This window comes from Dermacentor silvarum, chromosome 11 (assembly GCF_013339745.2).
Source record: "Dermacentor silvarum isolate Dsil-2018 chromosome 11, BIME_Dsil_1.4, whole genome shotgun sequence".
Lineage (NCBI taxonomy): Eukaryota > Metazoa > Arthropoda > Arachnida > Ixodida > Ixodidae > Dermacentor > Dermacentor silvarum.
In genome coordinates this window covers 102,498,399-102,518,570 of record NC_051164.1, presented here as the reverse complement: position 1 = coordinate 102,518,570, position 20,172 = coordinate 102,498,399, and the positions used below count along the sequence as shown (strand labels likewise).

At 44.7% G+C, this 20,172-nt stretch overlaps 1 long non-coding RNA gene across 1 annotated transcript; it reads right to left on the bottom strand.

Moving 5' to 3' along the window:
- Nucleotides 1-2,301: 2,301 nt before the first annotated feature.
- On the bottom strand, nt 2,302-17,436 carry LOC119433047 (uncharacterized). The gene is made up of 3 exons (XR_005188245.2): nt 17,360-17,436; nt 4,198-4,272; nt 2,302-2,383 (listed from the first exon to the last, which is right to left on the bottom strand). It is a non-coding gene; the product is annotated as an uncharacterized LOC119433047 (long non-coding RNA).
- Nucleotides 17,437-20,172: the final 2,736 nt, after the last annotated feature.

Sequence of the window (20,172 nt, the reverse complement as noted above, 5' to 3'; positions counted from 1 at the left end):
CGGACACTGTCCGGACACATAGAAACATTGTTTGGTTGGACTTTCTACAGGGCCTTGCAAAGTTTCTCGAAGCGTTTTGGAAAGTGGAGCACATGGGAATACTGGCTGAAAAAGATACTCCAACGTCAGACATAGTTACTCAAGAATTTAAAAGAGCTGCGAAGAAAATTGACGGAAGTTATGCGGTTCGCTTCCCCTGGAAGGATAACGCTGTTGAACTAGAGATGAAGAAAATGGCCTTGCGGAACAAGTACCCAGTAACGAAGTCTCGGACCTGTTTGCTATTTACCACACAGGGCAGTTATCAACAACAAAGACACGCATGCTTGACCCCTCTTGCAGCAGCCCTGGCAGACTGTCTTTAAACGATGTTTTACATGCATCCGTCATCGAGCTTCTTTTAAAGTTCCGAACCTACAACATTGCAGTTGCAGCTGCCATGAGAAGGCCTTTTTGCAAATTCATCTTGCTGAAGTAGACCGCAATGCACTTTCGTACGAAAGTCCTCTGAAACGGGGAAAGGAATCGCGTACCATTCGGAGCCGCATCAAGCCTGTTTCTTCTTAGTGCCACACTTCATTTTGAGAATACAAAAGGAGAAGATGAAGGGATGACGAGCCGACTTAAGAACCAGTTTTATGTGGACGACTTTCTTGGTCTGCAATAATGCAGCTACAGTCATCAATGAAGCGGGAATGCATCTGCGTAAATGGACAACGAATTCTACAAGCCTGCAGCACCTTAGTCAAGAAAAAGAAGCAGACATTAACGACGATACTTGGTTAACGGTTCCTAAAACCAAGAACACACATGGAGTTCTGACATGTACGGGTTTGATACAACTCGTGGCATCCCTGGCAATGACAAAAAGGAATGTAACGAAGACAGCAGCTCGATTTATGACCCATACGGCTTTCTTTCTCCGCTCATATCGAAAGCCAAATTAATCTTCCAGCAGTTGTGGAAGAAAAAGCTGCATAGGGACGACCATTTTTCAATTCTAATATGTGACTCTTCGGAATGCAGTAGTTACGACAGGAGTGGCACCACTGAAAAAGTTAACGCCTCCGCAATTAGAACTGTTGGGAGCTGTGACGGCAGCAGGGCTCATGCAGACTGTGTAGAAAGACAAATCGAGAGACTACGAAATGCACTTCTGCTCTGACTCCCCCCCCCAACAGCCGTTCTTGCAAACTCAGACACTGATAAATGGAAGCCTTTCGTATTGAACAGAGTAAAGGAAATACAAGCCCTGACTTCACCAGGTCAACGGCTTGTCCATCAGAACGGGAAAGTGTTTTCAAGACAGCACACTTTGGCCCTGAGTGGCTGATTAAGCAACACTTGTTTCGGCCAATTGACCTGAGAAAACTGCAGAAGAAACAAGGATATTACAAGTGACATCCAAGAATACATATCCCTTGCTAGACCTCTCCCGTATTAACAACCTTACCAAGAGCATGAACATCACTGCTTGGATATTCAAAACGCAAGGATAACAGGACCACTGTTAACTATTGAAACACAAAGAGCAGTGAAATTTTGGATCTTTCAGATACAAGAAGGTTATGAGTCTAATACTACCCTAATGAAATTTGCTCCTTACAAAGATGGAGACAACTTGATCAGAGTGGGCGAAAGACTTCAGAATTCACCAGACAAGACGAGGAGTCCGCAGGAGAGTGTATTCCGACAACTGTCTCACGTTCAAAAGAGCATCAAAAGAATTAAAAGGAATCTGGGAGTCAGTTCGAAACGAACGTGTGCTCCAGTACTTATACGTTCACCATGATGGGATGGTTTCTAGGATAGACACGTACAGTAAAGACAGCTCTACGACGACCTTTGAAGACCACTTTTCTGAACTTCGTTGAAATACAGACAGTACTGACAGAAGTTGAATCACTGGTGAACTCACGCCCATTGACAACAATATCGACTCAGCTTCAAATGCCGCAACTTGGAATTAGGCGGCGATTTCCATTGGACCTCAAATCAACATCTACCGTTGTGAACGTTCAATGGTTCCATAGCCACTGTCGGAGGGCGCTATCCTCGGCCCACATGGGCCGAACAATGCGTGCAACGAGCGGCTCTAATAGGGCTGCCGTCTTATGCACATAAGCACTCAACACTCTTCGCATCATCATCCTCCTTCCCTAGCAGACTAGCTCAGGTCGACCTCTCTGTATTATCTATCTACGGTGGTCATTAACCCGTCTTCTCATTCATGTACTCACATTCTGACGAGAAACCCCATGCGTAGGTATAGCATGAAAACAAATACGCACGACCACTTTGGATGAGCCGACGCTGGCCAATGGCGGTTCGCTTCCAGGCTCCTGTGTCCTAGTTTGCTCTTTGGTCCGTGTGAAGCTTTGCCCTGCAAGCATAGTTGAAAGGTTGGTCTATAGTGGCAGTTGTGTGCAACGATGCCTCACAATTACACGCTCCCTTCACCGTCTGTTTCCACCGCGTTATCTCCATCCCATGTTTGCCCCATAATGCCCTTTTGTACAGCAACTTTGCCCCCACACTGCATGTGTCTCCTGGAACTGTGTGCCGTGTTCCATGAAACTCAAAATTTCATGCGCGGTGCAGTTCAGATGTAATGCCCGGGAAATTTGTACCGCTTCAGTACGCCACCCTCGCCTCAGTCACATGTGGGTGCGCACCTTACGTCCGTTGCCGGAATCTGCAGCGTTACTCAAAGAGCGGAGCTAACCAATAGCGCAATGTGGGAAAATCGGGGCAACACAGCACACACCAAGATGCTCCGGCAATTGTGAATGCAATGCCATCAATTTTACAGCCATGCAGTATATTGTTCAAGCAGAACAACATGAAACCAACGCTACCATTCACATCCCATTCGAGCTACAGGTCCTTGCGTCGAAGAGGCCGCAGCTAGAACACAGACATGGACAAGCAGTCCCGCAGGCATATGAGTGCAACGACCCTCTTACAACGTAATTCCCTTGTTCAGCCTAACACGCTATTGCAGTCGATGAAATGGGGGTAGGCGAAGTTTGTACTGACGAACCACAACCAGTCAAACGCATATCCATGTTATGCACTAGGGAGCCAGATTACCTCGTTCCTCTAGCAGTGCCTTCACGCCCCTTCCTTACTGTGTCGCTTATGTTTCGCCAGGGAACATAATATAGTGACCAAGTGATCGCACGACTCATACGCATTTTCACTTGTTGCGTTCGATCATGGATGCCATGTGGTTCACTCCATTCGTACGATAACGCGACCGTCAAATTAGGCCATATTGCAGCCCATGCGAAATTTATTTCTTTTCTTCTTTCTGTTTGCTATTATTTGTGCTTCGATTCAGGTTGGCACACGCTCAAACCAGCGCTTCTCTTCCTGCGAATGTCGGCGAACAGCCATCTACGATAAACGAACGCCGGTCGTGCGCATGCGTTGACGTAGCACGCACATTTCCCCCCTCACCCGGGCGATAAGCAGCCTCACGCTGCTGGTGGCCTTTCGTAAGGCGATAACCGTGCCGCTACGGTAGCCGAGTGGGTAGAGTGTCGAGCTCGCACTCGAAAGGGCCCACGTTCGAATCCTGGGAGCCGGCAACGCGAAGAAGCCGCAGCGCCCATGGGGTTCGAAGCCCACGATCGAATCCTGGGAGCCGGCAGTGACTTGCAGGCCGCAGCGCCCATGGGGTTCGAAAGACGAGGGCCGCCACTCGGGCGTAGTGGGGGACAAGATGAGACTTTGCGGTTTTTTCCGCAAAGTCTCTTCTCGCGTCTCCACGGGTACCTGCGTGGGCAGGTGCCCGTACTTCTTTCGTTTCCTATTTTTGTCACGCCGATCGGGGTTGCCCGCGACTTTGCACAAGCGCGTCGCGCTAGTTAAAATTCATAGTGCACGAATACCTTTGCGCCAGAGCCATACAACTCCTTCGGAGTGAAAGAATAACAGCGCGAAAAGACAAGGACATACAGATGCGTGCTGTCGTCCTTGTCTTTTCGCGCTGTTATTCTTTCACTCCGAAGGAGTTGTATGGCTCTGGCGCAAAGGTATTCGTGTACTATGAATCACAACAAATAAGCCTTCCCATGCAGCTAATGGCCATGTTCGTGAGTCACTGTGTGGTAGTTTAAACTGGCGCGGCGCTTTTTGACTGGCAGTACACGCAAGACGCCCGTGAAACGTGAAGAACACGGCTGCACTCACCTGCTTCAGCTGGCGAAAGGAGGACGTCTGGTGGCACCGGGACCTGATGGTTCGAGAACCGAACTTCATGCACTCCTGCACAGGTTGAAATTACATGTTTTGTACGGCTCCGTTGGTCATTCCGGGTGTCGGGTTCACAGCAATTCATATGAGTTCTGTATCATAGATAGATACAGTATATGAATCCTGGGCTTGTATTGTTAACAGGAGAGTGGCATACAACGTTATATAACTTAAGCATGCTGGCTCGTTTCCTGCAAATATTGCTACAGCGATACGGTTAGCGTTCCTGCAATGCGAGAAGCAGCACCACCTGCCTGCACATTTTCTTTTAAATAAGAGAATAATTCGATTAGGGGTGGGCGAATATATCACACTAAATGTTCGGTAAGAAACTACTGTTGAAGTATCGCAAATTATCGAAAGTAGAACAAAACGCTTATTGAAGCATTGTATTAAGCTTTGCGGCGGTTTCTACGTACTCTGGTAGTCTGCAAGTTCCGAAAGTAAGGATGAGGTGCTTTAGTCGGTGTTTCTTTGTCTCCACCGCGTATCTTAATTCTCTGGACATCAATAACATTGTGCTCTTTCCACACCTCAACCTGTTTCACTAAGATTGATGAAGCCGTCGTCTGTGTAGCCAGGTCCAACCTTATCCGTTAGAGGCTTTGCCACGAGCAAAGGTGAGATTAGTCTGCCTGGTTGTTCACGGTGCTCGCTGAAGCTTAGGAAATCGGACGTTGCATCGGGGCGCGATCAGGAAGGGGTGCAAAACATTAGCCATACCAGCCTAGCTTTATTCGGCAGTGATGGTAACCGCCCACCACGGAGCCTAACAAGGACGACGCTACAAGGCGCGAATTTTATTAAGGGGCCTTAAAGGGGCCCTGAACCACCCCTCGGGTTTGGTGAAATAACTCAGCAGTGAACATCTCAGCCAAGTTTTGCGGTCGTACGCGGTTCGTGGAGCTCGCAAATGTTCCCTTTCGACAGAAGCCATGTTTTTTTTTCTGGACGCCTTATGTCGTAATACAGCGGATTCCCATACGCGGCTGCTAGCTACGCTACTGCGCGCGGTGGCGTAGATCGTGGCGTTGACGTTAACATCCAAAATGAAATTTGAACTGCACGCCACTATTTGATTGCCAATATCTGCTGAACGCGTTGAAGTACTTTTTGCGGCAAAGTATTTCTCAAATGACATATTTGCACGTCAAACGCAATTCTCCACTTCGATAAAAAGTGGTTCAGAGCCCCTTTAAAGGTACAAACACCCGGCGTCGGCTCAACCCCCAGGATTTCCTTTTCCCCAGACACATCTGTGGGGCTGAAAACTGCATGATTTTTTTTGAATTTCTACTAAGCCAAATACAGGTGGAAAATTCAAAAATTAGTTCACCTATGACGTCACATAGATAAACCACGCGATAGAATATTCTAAAATAAGATTTGTCGCGGTACCTAGTTTTACACCTGAATCAAAAAATTTGCTTTTTTTAACTTGTAGGAAAGCTTACGTCACGAAAAACGTTTTTTTTTTTTGCGTAAAATTCTTTAGGTAAACCTCATTCACACAATCCACAATTATTGTGGCTTTTTGTCAACGGAATCGGCGATGGCCACTTTTGAGGTCTGGGACGCATGGTCTTCCCAATATTCGTGAGCAGGCAGAAGGTTTCGGCACCGTACTATTATCTCAAGATTATTCGACAGATATTAGCGTCGGCGGGACTCGGCAATAACAATAACAAGCGCTATGGAATATGCGGAAGCTTCTTGCGAGCAGTCGTTGAAGAGTGTCTTGTAGGGTTCAATATGTAAAAGAAGAAATCGTGTTTCTCCGCAAACTCTGCACCAAATTACATGAGGTTTATTGCATTTAAAAGAAAAGGTTCAAATCTAGAGACTCTTGGTTGCGACTGTTCTCGCAAAAATTGCAAATTCCCAGAAAACTATTCCATCATGTTTAGAACTCTGTAACTCAGCGATGGAAAATGATGTCACACCTAATTATACGTATAAAGCGACAAAAATTGATATATTACACATAGTTCTCAAAAGAACGAGTAATATGTGAATAAAGCATTTGCAAAACTTGTGAACAATGTAACAAGTTCACATAAATTGACATAACAAAATTTTCCGCTTTGGATAATCTAATGGACGCAGTTCACAAAAATGCGATATCTAATTTAATTTTCTCTCTCAAGTTCCATAAATTTCATTAGAATCGGTCTAGGGGTTGTCCATGTTTTACATGTATTTGAATAGGCGATAAGTTGAGCCCGAGCTAATGCTTCCTCTTAAGGCTGATGTCCCATCCCCATCTGATTACTGCAAAGCGACAAAAACGATGGTAAGATAAGCCGAAACTTTTTCTGGTGAAATAAAGAATAGCAGTTTTTTTTTTTTTTGAGCCGCTCTTGCCTCGGATTTCTAAGAACTCATTAATAATGGTTTATCTCTCGTGTAGTTCCTGCTGAATGATTTGAGCAGTGGGGCCAGATGCCCGCGTCTGCAAGTCGTCTGCGTGAAGAGAATAGTGCAAAGTTGGCAAGATGTGGGGCAGCTCAGCCATTGCCAAGTTTAAAAAAATATGGGCCGAGTACACTTCCGCGCGGAACGCCTTGACTCACGTCTTGTTCCTTGCTTTTACCATCAGCTGCAGAATGCGAGGTCTGCGGCACCGAAGAAACTATCGACCACCTGCTGTTCCACTGTCCACGATATGCCCCAGAAAGACAAGAACTTGCTAACGCACTAAAACAAATGGACAATCGGACGCTTTCCGTGCCTGCAGGTGCTGCTGGAACACCGCCCGCATCGCTCGTCGCCCATAAAGTGGTGAAGGCACTTTTGCGCTTCTTGAGGAAGACGGGCTTGTGTCAACGTCTGTGACTTAGTATTAGGGTAGCCAACCGGACGTTACTCTGGCTAGCCTCCCTGCCTTCTGCCCTTTTCTCTTCCTACCATCAGCTGTTTCTATGACCATTTTCCGGCCCCTCAAGAACTCTGCAATGCGCCTAATTGAATCAATCTATAAAGCTCGTGCAGGTGGCTGATTGTGTGAAATACTCGCTGAATGTCCAGAAACACAGCAACGGTGATCCAACCTTACTTTCGTTCCTGTTCTGAATATGTCACAAGATCTACAATAGCATCCATAGTACACCGGCGCATTCCGTAAGGGACCTCGTAAGGCAACTCCTAAGACTTACAGTTCTAAATTAATCCAGACGTAGCGGAGACTTGCCAGGTTTAAGTAGAGGAACCACACGTGCAATTTTCCAAGATGTAGGAAAGCATTCTGTTGTCCCGAGATTATTAGGTAATATCTGGCTATAAGTGAACCCGTCAGTTCCTGTTGCAGTCCTCTGACGACAAGATGCAAGTGCGTTCTTCAATTCATCCAGTGAAAATGGTTGACCTAATTTGGGATGTTGCCGACTGATGAAACAGTTTACTGCTCTTTGAACGGGCTACACAGAATTTATTCATTCGATTGTCTTCAATGCTCTACCAGGACGTGTAATCAGCCAGTGCCGGTTAACGTCAGTACGAACGAAAGTCACTAACGGTGATTTCATGTCGACGTGAGTTGCTGTCGGCGAGTGTGAGTGAAAGTGGGTGAAGTGTTAATTGAAGTTAATTAAATTATGGGATTTTACGTGCCAAAACCAGTTCTGATTATGAGGCACGCCGTAGTGGGGGACTCCGGAAATTTGGACCACCTGGGGTTCTTTAACGTGCACCTAAAGCTAATTACACGGGTGTTTTCGCATTTCGCCCCCATCGAAATATTAATGGAAGTGAATATGAGCACCGATCAGTGTGAATACACGTTGGATGATTACTGTTGGGAGGCAAACATACGCCACAAAAGGTGCAAACTCTTTACAGCGAAGCTGTATACCTCTACCAGCCAAGGAAATTTTCGTGTCGTTGGCGTGTCACACGCGTGTCCCGCGTGTGTTTCCCGGTAAAGATTGCGGATTGCGTAAGCTACTGGGAGTGGAAAAGTACCCAACGGCATAGAAATCACGTAGTGACGTCACCAGTGGTCTAGCCACTCATTCAGTTCATTCCAGGCTACCATGAGTAGACCACGGAAAGTAAAGAATGTCGTTGTGAAGTAACAAAGGGCGCGGTTAAGTACATTTCACTTGTCTCTGGTTACACTCTTTGTAGAGGCACGTGTGTGAATTCAAGTGACGTCACAATGGGTAACAGTTGTGGGTGTCGTTTACAGCTTCGCTGTCCAGCCACTGTCACAGCGTGTCGTAGATCCCGTTTGCTCAACTGCAGGTTCAATATATGATGTGTTTTTTTGCTGTAGTCTTGTGTGCCCATTAGATGCTAATTGTCGATTCCGCCCACGTTACTGCAATTCCAGCAGTTACAATGTACGCTTTTTTGTGTAACCATATTGATCCCTATGTTCTCAGAGTGATAAACTGAATATAGTTGGAAAAAAAAACCGAGTCATAGCCCTTTTAACAGTGATATATAGTTTTGCGCAGTAGTGTCAAGGGAATAAGCGTGGAATATGATGTGCGAGTCAATTTAAATTATCTTTCGTAACTCCTCTTTACTTCAGACTAGAAAAGTATGCTTGCACATAACCATTCTGCTAAAGCTGTTTGAAGTGATTTCTGACGGGTTTGAATGTTTCGATTAACATCGTTTCATGAAATAATGCGGTAGTGCCGGCTGTAGACTAAGTGAAAATTTGGTTACTCGGTAATTACGAGGAGACGCTAAAAACGCAGAAACGATATTCCTATTATATTATCAATTATTATCTATCACCCATGGAGGAAAAACCTGTTAAACATGTTAACCTGTGAAACATGGGAACATGTTAAACACTACGCGTCCCACCACAAGCTGGCAAACCTCAGAATATCATATATGCGACTTCGACATTTCTTAACACCCAATATTCGTACTGTTTAACATGCGCTGCATGTTACACAATACGCGTCCCACCACAAGCTGGCAAATATTAAGCGCATTCGGAGCAAGAAAATTTGTGTTTGAATGTTTTTAATGTATTATTATTTTAATGTATTACGGTTTAATGTCTTAAACCGTGCCTTCGTGTATGGCAACACTAGCTTTAGTCAAATGTTAAGTGTTGTGTATTTTTATTTCGAACTGTGCACATCATTTGGTTTTTCATCATATGTCCCGGCGATACAAACATGCGAAATCAAAACAACTCATGGGCCCATGAGCGATGGCTCCCTCGGAGCACTGGAAGCTAATCTCAGATGCCATGCTTTTGCGTAGTGCTAGCACCGGAAGTGATTGTCGGAGCCGGAAAAACGTCGTGGTCCCCATGCGTTATATTGTTTTGTGCGTTTGCCGTCATGTGCGTTTCACGGGTCAGCCCGAGACAGTCTATGCAGGCGTGCTTCGGTGTTTGCGATGCTTTTATAACGCGCGTGAAAAAATTGCGAACACATTTCAACAGCGACGCCATTGGGTGCCAGGGCGTGTGGAGAACACACTCATAAATTGCGGTCGCTTTCAGTAGGAGGGGCTTGAAGCCACCGATTTCAAATTAGAATTTCCAATTAGAATGTATGCTGAGAGCGCAGTTTCTTTTTGTTCTTTTTTTTTGTGTGCTCAACGATTTGGCCTCTCTTCTCTCAGGTACAATGATAAGCTGAATATAATTGAAGGGCCATGTCATGACCCTTGTTCGTTTTCAGGTTTTATATATATATTTTTAAGTTCGGCGGGTAAAAATTGGGTGCTATTTTTCAAGCTGATAATCGGGGAAAAATCAGGTTTTTTTGCGTAACCATTGCGAAATTCGTGTTTTTTCGGGTTAAATTTACAAATGTACTGAGTAATACGTTACATTCGGGGTATTTTTTGTTTATCGAAGGGTATCAGAGCATTGGTAACCTCTAGGAAAAGCAACATTTTTGAAGATCGATTTTTACGCAACCTTTTTGACATACATTGCAATCTGCATGCGCGACATGTCGGTCTCCATCCGCGACCTGTCCGATCGTTCAAAGTATGTCAGCTGAGAGAAAGTTCTCTCGAGATCACAAGTTCGATTAGCTAGGCGCAACCTACTCAGAGCGGCAATTTCCAGCCTGGGGAAGCAAGCGGTAGAGTCATGCCAGACTGAATGAGTTCGACAGCTGCTTTAGTGAAACTTTCTTCCAATAAGTACTCGTTAAACTCGCCGTGAAGCGAATGCATGTCGTCGGTCCCGGAAACGAAGAGAGGTTGGTAGTCATCAAATGACTGGCTCAACAGACGCTTCATGCGTCTGAACATCATGCGCTCTAAACCAACCGCAAACTGCTTGCATGGTTTTGTAATTCGGGGAAAAATTGGGTTTAACCCGATTCTCTTGAAATATGTTCGGGGTGTAAAAATCGGATTTTACCCGAAAACGAATAACCCTAGCTATAAGCCTCGCATATCATTCATGAAAATGGGACGGAAACGAAAGTCTAGCAATTATTTACAACGCGCGTAATTCGGCCAGAAACGTTGACAACTTTCTCCACGCATTCCTGCCGTTTACACTGAAAGTGAACTCAACCTCACGTAAAGGTCTCCTGGGGCTGTGGGAAAAAATGCGGATAACCGCCGTATAACTCTCTCGAGCACTTGTTTTTATGAATTTTTTACAAAGCCTGTAATTATGTGACGCTGTAGAAACATTCCCCTGATATAGGCCATAATATTAACCCTGTTTCATAGAAAGGTTCACATTGCCACACATTGAATGAAGTCCTACGCGGCTTGCAAAGTACGTTCGACTAAGTATGTTGGTCTACAAAGACGATAATTAACCTACACAGTTTAAATCTTAAACAACGTTTCTTGTCCACTGAGGAGACTGGAAAAACCACCAAAGCATAAACATAGGACGGAAATGAGTATTCAGTAATAGTTTCCAAAGTTCTTAATTAATATACAAACTTGAAACGTCTGGTACATAAGATTGCTGCCACCCTTGGCTCTTGTGATAACTGCATAAACTGGCTAGATTTCACTTTTACTGCATATGTTCTTCATGTTACGCTAATCAGTCGTGTACCGATAGCCAACGCACCATGCCTACTTCAGCCCATGTGTTTCATGAAATAAGTGTCTCGCGAGAGCTGCCTCCGTGTCCACACCGGTTCTACGGTTATTCCAGCGCAGTGGGATATCGTTCTAAACGTCTCTAAACAAGTTAGCAGTAGTGTAGTCACTTCAATTTATCTCTTACTTAATCATCACACTTTAAAATTTGCGTGCACATCCCCCGTAACGCACTAAATAGCACTCCTTCCATTTTTAAATTTTTTTATTAGTAAATGAGGGGTCCGTTCGCTTTTTCACCAGAAATGACACTGCGGGATTCGACGCTATGCGAAGTATTTTGCAGGCAGCTTGCTATGCAGCATTGTTTGGTGTTCCACAAAGCGTTACCAGGCAAACCAATGTATCTGAGTAAATTCAGTATTTGTGTGTTTCACACGAGTACAGTGAACAAGAATTAACGCGGGAGTGCGTGACGACTGCAGCAAGGCGACGACGACTGCGTGATTTCCACGAACGACCACGAATGAATGTGAACGAGCGGCATGGAGGTGCCAGATATGGATAAGAAATGCACAAATCAAATGCTCCCGGACTGCAGCACGTAGTATCACTCGGAGGAAACAAACGGGGGACATGAGGGTGAATTCCGTGCCGTTTTATAGACATTCGGAAGAGTGCATGGTTCCTTCCTCGCCTTGGCCGAGCCGTTATGCTGCTGTCATGGTGGGATTCGATGCAGCGTTACTAGTACACTATGTGCACCAGGAAAGAGCGGGCCTTGATGTTTGATTAAGCGGTCTGGTAGCGACGAGAAGGACCGTGAAAGTCCGGTACGAGTTTCACAAACTTGCTTTGCGATCACTGTTTGAACACCAACCGGGGTTCTACTGCCGGGATGTTCGTATGCGTGCCACATGGGTCGAGCGCAGCTAGCACACGATAATTAGAACCGAGAGTCGAATTATAATGGTGGAATGACGATGCAAAGAGGATATAGTCATCGGCCCAAGTTAATAGGTCTGCACTGGGTCGGCATAGTTCTTGTCATGGTAATGTCATGCCATGCATGTAATGAATGTCATCACATTGATGAGGACCATGCCATCTCTATGCCAATAATTTTTGACATACATGGCATGACATGTCATTAATGTCACACATGTATACTGTGCCATGCATATCCAGTTACAGAAGTGCATGTCATGTCATTCATTCCATTGCAGTAATCTCATTTACGACATTCGTGCCAGCTTCATTTTCTAACATTATATGTCAGGATATTCGTGACATGAATGAAATGGCATGACATGCATGTCATGAAGTGACTGTCACGAATGACATAAAATTCCATAAGGTCATGTAGTCATTGGTCATTTCTTTAACTGGGTATGTATCAGGATATGTGTGGCGAGAGATGAGTGCATTACATGACAAGCTCATGCATGTATTGACATTAATTTTATGTCATTCATATCCAGTTATGGAAATGGTCACGACAAGCATGTGATGACGTGGCATGCGTCTTGTATGTCTTGTTATTTGTGTCAGGCCATTCATGCGAGCTGCACGATATGGCATACAAACATGCCATTGCCGGCAGAGTGGAAACCAAGTGGCTAAAGATTCACGAACAAGTAAGAAACGAATATAGTAAGTGCGTAGGCAATATTACGAAACTCATCTTGAAGATTTGGTAGCTACACTGCTTGTTGAGGAACCATGGAAGAAAAGAAACGATGTAGAGTTGGCAAATCTATTACGGTCATGTCAGATTCATGGAAGGATAGGGCTGCTTGTAAGCAGCACCTCCGGGTTAAAGGAACTTTGAAAACGGGAAATTATAGCTTGAGTCGAGGGAACAGCAGAATCTCGTAATTGTCAACGGAAAACCTAAGCGGGGAAACAGACATTCCTCTAATTTTTACACTTTCATGTCGGAAGAAATATACAGAAAGTTGGCTAATAGATAAGGGCAAAAACTAGCATTTTACTCCGAGTAGACGTCACTGACGTATTAGTTCGCTTTTTTGGACATCCGACAGAGAAACAAGCAGGAACACTTGTAGAAATGTTACATTTAAAAAAGAAACCGATACCTAATATAGCAGCTAACAGCGAGAATAAAAGAAAAAACAACAGACTGGACATTACAGCTCTAGACCTTATTCAATATATACGAATGTCAGCGATGCTGTTTGGAACTGACCAGATCAAAGCGAATCATATCGCGATCTGTAATTATTTACAAGTCGCGCTCGGTAATGCGTTCTCCTTCGATTTATTATTACCGTTCACCGCATTTCTTGTCATCTTAGAGTTACATTATATTTGGGCAACGTAGTCCTCTTTCGTTCTCTCAACTATTTTAACAATTCTGTGCTGATTACCTTTGGTACAGAGCTCAGTTTGTCTTTTGATTAAGATAGCAATTATACGGGTGCTCGAAGTGCCATGCCCGCCGCCTCCGTGCTGTCCTACTATCGACAACGCATGCGCGGCGCGCGGGCGGGCGAAGGGTTCGAGGGTCTCCAGATAGGTGGAGTGTGTTTCGAAACAGGGGAGAGGGGGGGGGGGGGGGGCACTATGGCAAATCTGTACGCGAAATGAAATGCGTGTTGATCAAATGCAGTCTTTATGAAAGATTTCTTAACTTGCTCGAAAGCGTTATTGATGGACAGGTTTCAAACGGGCGAAGCTTATAGTATGTGGTTTAATTTCAGGCAAATGAAATACGTAATGCTACTGCTCGAAACAACAGCTTCGCTGAAAATTGGGCTGTCATGCAGCATGATCGCACAAATCTGCTATCTTTTCCTTCAACTGCGGAGCTTTGTCAAAAACCTCTATGGGTTTCCTTTGTAGCTTCCTCATAAAAGTCGGGTATATAATATTTTCCCCTTTCTTGAACGTTATAGTCCACCTTGCTGGATTCCGGAGAATTGATTTGTCATACTTTCGTCTATGGTATGTGTGTCCGTCGTGCAAATTGGATGATAAGTCGTGCGTTCGCTTTGAAACAACGTGATTGCCCAGGCCTATCTGGCATGCAGCGGTGCATAAGATAATAGCCAGCCAGCCCATGTGAGAAAAAAAAGCAACCATTGCTGACAGAACTTGTAATACCGTAAATGTAACAGAACTTGTAATCCGGCTCGACTAAGGACCGGATTCCAAACTTGCCAGCCCAGTATTCGAAAAATAATGCTGAATTAAATAATTCGAAGGCTGAAGAGAGCGTCGCAGCTTCTTTGCATGGACTTGGAATCTCATCACGTGTCACGTGCAAAGCTTTGACGTCACAGTCACATCTCACATCATGTAGGCCACCGAGGTCGACTATGCTACCGAGCCGAAATCTGAGCACCGGTGACAGCGACTGTATTGACCACCAGCAGCTTGGCGTGCTTGCGTGAACAAATATATACATTATGAAAGCGACAGGGATCGCCCCTTTTCGGACAAAGAAATTACGACTCAAGAAGTCAACAAACCAGCCCCATTTAGTGACCGCACCTCCTTATGATTACGAAAAAATAGTGCGGCTCTTACACGGATATATATGGTAAATGCTCAAAGCAAGTTGTTTCGAACTACCAGCGCACAGATGACCGAAGCACTATTTCTAGCGAGTTTTCCCGCTTTCCAGAGAAGTGTGCTGGAGGCTGACCTACAAGCCGTAGCATTACCGAGCTCGATGTCACGGGTTTGATCCCGGGCGTGCACGGCGGCAATATTTTGACGGGGAAATGCAAACATGCTCGTGTACTTAAATTTAGGTGCACGCTAAATAAGCTCAGGCGTTCCAAATTAATCCGGAGTGCGACCGGCATGATAATCAGATCGTGGTTCTGGCACGTAATATCCCAGAATTTGGCAATTACCTCTTGCAATTAACGTGTAGGCCTGGCTCCTCAGCGGCTACGGAGCACCTGACCAATGCGATGGTCAGGCCTGCGACGCGGCAGAAGGTTCTAATAATTTTTGGAAGCTGAACCTGGCAACGTTTATCAGACGAACCCTCTCGAGTTAGGTTAGCTTAGCACAGCTTCTTGAAGAATTATCAAGTATTGTCTATTATTGGCGCTTAGTGAGGTTACAAGCATTGGTTGGGTTTATACAGTGCAGACTAACGGCCACGCCATATGCTACACAGGTCTTCCGGATAAGAGAGAATTCGGGCTAGGATTTCGAATTCATAAGGACATAACGGACAGGATTAATGAGAAGGAAGCAGTCGTCGTAATAAAGCTAGCTAGGATATGTAGATTAACGGTGGTACAAGCCTACGCTCCAACCCCCATTAATCATAAAGAAAAAAATGGAACAGTTTTGTGAAGTTGTTCACTTAGCAATGAGAAATGTGCAATTGCAGCTTACTGCAGTCATGGGCGACGTCAAAGCTATAGTGGTGGGAAAGGAGGCCGGGGATCGAACAAGCATTCGGTAACTGCAGCATTGATTCAAGGAACAGTAGAGGAAATATGTTGGTAGAATTCGCGGAAAGGAATAGACTCCGAATAATAAATTCCTTCGACAGGAAACGGACCTGGAAACGCTCTAATCGATAAACAAGAAATTAAATATATTTCCTACATTCTGCCGAACTCAGCATAGTGCAGGATGTATAAGTGTTAGGTAAGGTAAATTGCAGCGACCATAGGTTAGTGAGGTCCAGGATTTCTCTCAGTTTGAAGAGAGAAAGAGTAAAATTAGTCAAGAAGAATAAGGCCACCTAGACCCAGTAAAGGTAAAAGCAGACGAATGTAGGCTGGTGCTCGCAAACAAATATGAAGCTTTGGAAGAGCAAGATAAAGATAACATAAAGGCAATGAATGAAACCGTAACTAGGCTGATTTCAGAAGCGGCAGTTGAAGTTGGAGGTAAGGCACCAAGGCTCTGCTTTGCGAAGAGCACCCATTAAAGAAACGACAACACGTAAAAGAATCTAAGAGATCAGATAGAATGCCTTGAACTGTCAAATCTGATAAACAAAGAAGTAAGCGATATTCTAAAATATAACATCGCAAAGATTGAGGATGCAGTAAAAAATAGCCACAGCATGACATCTCTGAGAATACATGGCATAGGTCAGGGCAAGATAAATTCAGTGAAAGATAATCAGAGTAATGCCACCAGCAATTTCGATTATAAAGTAAAAACACCAGAAGGCATGTACAGCACCTAGAGCAACCAGGCAAGCTTCATTGGAAGTAGTGATGAACAGGATACAGAGGCCCTTCCATAACTAGCGATAAAGCTATAAAGGCACTGCTAGACATGTGCCGTGAAAAATCGGGGGAAGAAGATGGAATAACAATAATTTGAGTCAGTAGAAGTACTATCAGTAATGAAGTCATTGTGTAATCAAGGAGTAAAGGAGGCATACGTGCATATCTTGGGAAATATCTACTAACTTTGCACAGCTACCATGATTCTCAACAAGAAAAGTAGAAGATTACTTATCAAGAAAGGCGTCAGGCAATGAGACACAATCACTCTAATGCTTAGATGCTTAGAAGAAGTATTGAGGCTATTAGACTGGCAAGTCTAAGTAAGAAGTGAGGATCAGCGGCTAAGACCTCAGCAACCTTCGGTTTGAAGATGACATTGTCCTGTTCAGCAACACTGGCGATGAATTGCAACAAGTGATTGAGAACCTTAAACCGAGGAAGTGCAAGAAGATGAAGATTGAAGATGAATATGTAGAAGACAAAGGTAATATTACATAGATTGGCAAGGGAACAAAATTTATCAACAGTCAAGAGTCTCTGCAGGTATACCTTTATCTACGGTTTCTAGAACGGTTGCAACCTGTATCGACAATAAAGATCGCTAACGGTATAATAATTTTGGAAGCAGATCTTAGCGTTAGATCTGACCATGAGACCATGAGAAGGGGAGACACACACACATGCTTCTGTCGTCCTTGGCTTTTCGCGCTGTTATTCCTTCACTATGAAGGCGTTGTATGTCGCTAGCGCAAACTTATTCGTTCACTATGAATTGAACTGTGAATTTCAACTTGTGCGACGCTCTTTGACAGGCAGCACACGTACCGAGCAAGCCGCCCGTGAAACACGAAGAACGCGGCTGCACTCACCTGCTTCAGCTGGCGATAGGAGGACGTCTGGTGGCGCCGGGACGCAGACGGAAAACGGCTCGAGAACGAAACTCCTGCACGGGTTGAAATCAAATGTCACTCCGGGTGTTGGGTTCACAACAATTCATATGAGTTCTGTATCATTGAAGGTTTGTGGACACATACAGTATATGAAGTGCCTTGGCAATATGTTACGACACAGCAAACATATTTATCTTGGCTTATATTAAAATAAAAAAGGAGAGTGGCATACAAAGAGTGCACATTTATCCCCATGAAATTATCGAGAAACAGTTCGAAATGAAGACATTCCCAAGCAGCTTTGTCGCCTACTTTGCATTTATTTTCATTTGTTTGGGTTGTCACGCAGCATTACTTCAGTACGAAATTATGCTTAAATTATTAAATATAAGCATCCTGGCTCGTTTCCTGAAAATACTGCTGCAGCGATTTGTAGAATGCGTTTTTCAACTGCGGAGCTTGGTCAAAAATCTGCACGGGCAACGGACCACTTGTATACGTATTCTACTAGAAAACGCGCATTTAAACCAGCCATTTGGAACACTGCCTACAAATGACCCATATCGTGCCGATAATTATCCACAGATATAAACAAAATTCCTTGTTTAGCTCAGAGAGGACACCGAAGAACCAAATCACGAATCTCGTGTGATGCACGAAAACACATGGAAAAACGAGGGTTTAATAATTGTCTGGAACACTTGCATTAAAGGCAGGAAAGTGAATGTTTCGCAACGCATTACGCTTCAAATTATCTCTATTTTCACGGAATTTCAACCGTCTCTCTCGCTGTTGCTTTATGATTAAGGGAAACATCTCGATTAGAGGCAGTATGACTCCCTGGAACGCTCGCTCCAATGAATACCTTTCGACAAAGAGTGTAATGAGCCTACACAGAATAAACATTTATCGCTCGTCACTCAGAACATTTCTTCGTACTCCAAATAAATTTTCTTTCCTTCTCTTTCTCTCTTTTTCGTCCCTGTTATGTGCCACTGAGCTTGGACCCTTTCTGCACAATCGCCAGGATCGGCCCACTTTGGTGGAAGTTTTTTGCTGGCCACACGAAAGAACCGTTGGTTGGTAGAGGTATATAGCTTTGCTATAAAACACCATGCCCCGCATAGTTCACTGAGGATACCGTTGTAAACAACTAAATGCTGTGTATAACGCATAAAAATTGGGAGAAAGAGGCGATTCAGTAACTGATTTCGGGGCACATAAGCAACCTACACAGTGCAAATATTCGATACACGCCACGAAAAAGTGGCCCTCATTTTTTTCCAAATATAAACATCCGCTGTTCTTGCTATTACAATTAATCCTAGTCAATCCTCGCTGCCCAAGAAGGGGATAAGTAGTAAAGAAATGCATTACTGACATGGTCAATCTATTACGAAAGAAAATTTTGCTTCAGCTGTAGCTTTGTTGGACTTGCCAGCATGCAGCCGAAAATGCCCGCTGTCAAAAGTTGGAGGGCAAATCGCATACTTTGGCCCCTGCCCCCTACTTTTGACAGTGGAAAGGCAAGTGCCCCCCACACCCCGTTGATGATGATTATATTTGCTGTTTTGTGGCGCAAGGGCCAAATGTGGCCAAAGAGCGCCAGACAATGAATGGTATGTTTGCCATGATCAGTGAGCTCCGATGATAGGATGCTATGTGGCTGTAAAGGGGCCTAAGAACAAATCGCGGTATTGAAGAGTAAGACATATATCGAATAGAATTATGGCAGTGACGTGTGGAATGATCTGTGGGTCGTGAATGTATGAGAAATGGTCATGGTGCTAAAATGAAGGGTATAAAAGTAGCACGACGCCTACCGAAGGCCTTTGTGGACAAAGACCAGGAGGCACGTGCGTTCTTTAATAAAATACCGCAGCAGCGGCCTCTGCAGAGAGGCCGTGCTACACGTCACCTGGATAGATAACTCGGAAATCATGTATATCCTTTAAAAACACGAGAAGTGATTGGTAGTTAAAAAGAGGTTCATTGCCCAAAAGCATACACGGATGCAATGGAATATTCTGCCGTAATGGTAATGGAAAACGTTTTTTCCTCTGAGGCTCCAGTTCACGACATTGCAGGAGGACATGAAGTACACTGAGTAGCTCACCACAGTCATCACAGATAGGCGGATCACCACCGGACAATAAGCATGCGTGTGTACTGTATGTGTGTCCTATCCTGAGTCTGCAAAGTGTAACCTGTGTATGGCGTGTTTTCGATTCTGGCGGCCAGTGAGCGAGATGAGGCTTGATAGTATGTAGTTTGTTGCTCGTTTCTCTGTCCCACAGACGTTGCCAGTATGCACTGACCTTTTTCTTGATGAAGGGCTTTAGGTCCATTACAGGGACGGCTATGGGCGAAGTGGCAACGTCTGTATGAACGGATGTGGCTAGTTTGTCGGCCAACTCATTCCCTTCGATCTCGCGATGCCCTGGCACCCAGCACAGCACAATTTGCTGCTTGGATGCATACACGGTGCAAATGATGGAATAGAGAGCTATAATTACGGGGTTTCTGCGCCTACTTAGGAGTTTTTAAACATTTCAGCACGCTTAAAGAGTCAGTATAAATGACTGCCTTGGATGTGTTTAGCCGCCGCCAGGATGGCGTAGGCCTCCGCTGTAAAGATGGTTGTATTTGGGTGTAGAACTCCGGCAGCCGAAAAGGATGGACCGATCGCTGCGTAAGACACGCCAGCGCGCGACCTTGAAGCGTCAGTAAAATAGTCTGGACAAGAGTATTTGTGCTGCAATTCGAGGAAGTGCATACAGATATGTGCGACC